Source organism: Ischnura elegans, chromosome 2 (genome assembly GCF_921293095.1).
Source record: "Ischnura elegans chromosome 2, ioIscEleg1.1, whole genome shotgun sequence".
Taxonomy (NCBI): domain Eukaryota; kingdom Metazoa; phylum Arthropoda; class Insecta; order Odonata; family Coenagrionidae; genus Ischnura; species Ischnura elegans.
Genome location: NC_060247.1, coordinates 10,177,519 through 10,179,323, shown reverse-complemented (window position 1 = coordinate 10,179,323; position 1,805 = coordinate 10,177,519). Strand labels below are relative to the sequence as shown.

At 37.5% G+C, this 1,805-nt stretch overlaps 1 non-coding gene across 1 annotated transcript; it reads left to right on the top strand.

Moving 5' to 3' along the window:
- Positions 1–971: 971 nt before the first annotated feature.
- Trnam-cau lies at positions 972–1,043 on the top strand. The gene has a single exon. It is a non-coding gene; the product is annotated as a tRNA-Met (tRNA).
- The last annotated feature ends 762 nt before the right edge of the window (positions 1,044–1,805 follow it).

Sequence of the window (1,805 nt, the reverse complement as noted above, 5' to 3'; positions counted from 1 at the left end):
GGTTTTAACAATCGTAGTGTGAATGCACGATAGTTCCGACAGTCGCTGGAACATTCGTAATGTGAATGAGGCATAAGTCTCCATGAAAAGCACGCTCTTCAAATTGTACGTCATCCACTGACGCGGCTACCTTGACTTTTTATACATATCCCACCTTTAACCGAAAAGGAACAAGTTGGATCAAGATTTTTCTTCTGAAACATATAGTTAAGACTCACATCTATCTTGCTACATATATTTTTCGATCGAGTCTCGTCGCCCTCATGACGAATTTATCCACTTTATGTCAAAAATAATCCAAAAACAATGCACTCTTTAATGTTTAATTATTGTATGAAAAATTGATCAAATGTTCCGTATAATTGTTAGGAAACGTTAACTCTTTCAGACAATATGCTTTAAAATTTATGGAAAACAAGCTTAACGACTTACGAGCGAAAGTAAAAACTGAATTTTTGCTAAAATTCCGATTTGAATTTTTTTACTATTTTTTATCATTTTGAAAGGCTTCTCTCTGATGACTTTATCGGTAAGCCAAATATTTAAATAGCTACAGTTCTTTAATCCTCAGACATCATGCTCATAATCATCAGACTACACCATTTTTGTTTTCCGAAAAAATTTTGAAAAATTTAGGGTTTTTCCGCCCACTGTGTGACGGCCACACAATATAGGCTTCCCGGCTTTCCCCGGTATGAAGAGGGGAGAAAAATTGAGTAACGAAATTTTTAAAATTTAAAGAATTTTTTTTCCAATGTGAAAGGCAATAACGGTTAATAAATGATAATGGAATAATCAATAAATAATTGATTCCGGGGAAACCGTTTCGGAAACGTGATTTCCACTGCCTCTACAGACATCTCTCAGTCACTGCCACTTGAGACCGTACGTTGAATAAAAGAAAATGCTGTCAAAATTTACCATCAAATTAGACGAAAACGCTTCGCTAAGTTCTGCCCTCCCACCAGCAAAGCAGAGTGGCGCAGTGGAAGCGTGCTGGGCCCATAACCCAGAGGTCCGTGGATCGAAACCACGCTCTGCTAAAATATTTTTTTGCTACACAGTTAAAGTTAGAGAACATTATTCCTTTTCGTTCTTAAATGAGACGTTCGATTCCCATGGAAAATTCTACCTTTTTTTTCTTATTCCTAATGCATTTTATTTTTCTATCCTGAATGATGACGGTGAGTTTGGGCAATAGATTCGAGGATGACGAGGCTGAAAAACTTAATTATTCCAATAGACGATAGCAGACCTAATACCTCGCATTCAGTGATTTAAAACCTCGTCGCGCCGCGTAGAGTCTCGTTTAATTTCTCAACATATATTTAAAGAGATCAATAAGCACGTAGATGTATTATATTCTTGGTAGCAAAATGTATGTTGTTCGATGGGCTTTAGAGCTGCACAAAATGGTGAACTGCAAACATATGCCGAAAGCTGATCACTGTCACCTCTGCCCCTGTGGTATTAATTTCTCATAACAGATCAACACGCAAGCATGCACAACATATTTTCAGTTGCGAAATTTGCCTTACTCGGTAGGTCAAATACCTGCGTAGATAAGCGAGTTCCTCAAATACGCCTAAAGGTGATTCCTACCCTGGTAACAAAAAACCTTAGCACGCGGAGCGGAGCAAATTGTAAGGCAACACTTTCATTTTAAAAATTACTTCATGAAAACGGCGCAACGGAAGGATCATATTTTTTTTAAATCATGATAAGTAGAAAATATGAGTGAATCGTAGTCGCCAATATTTCTAATAACGACCAAATGCGGAACACCGATTCTTCCTTCACCGCTG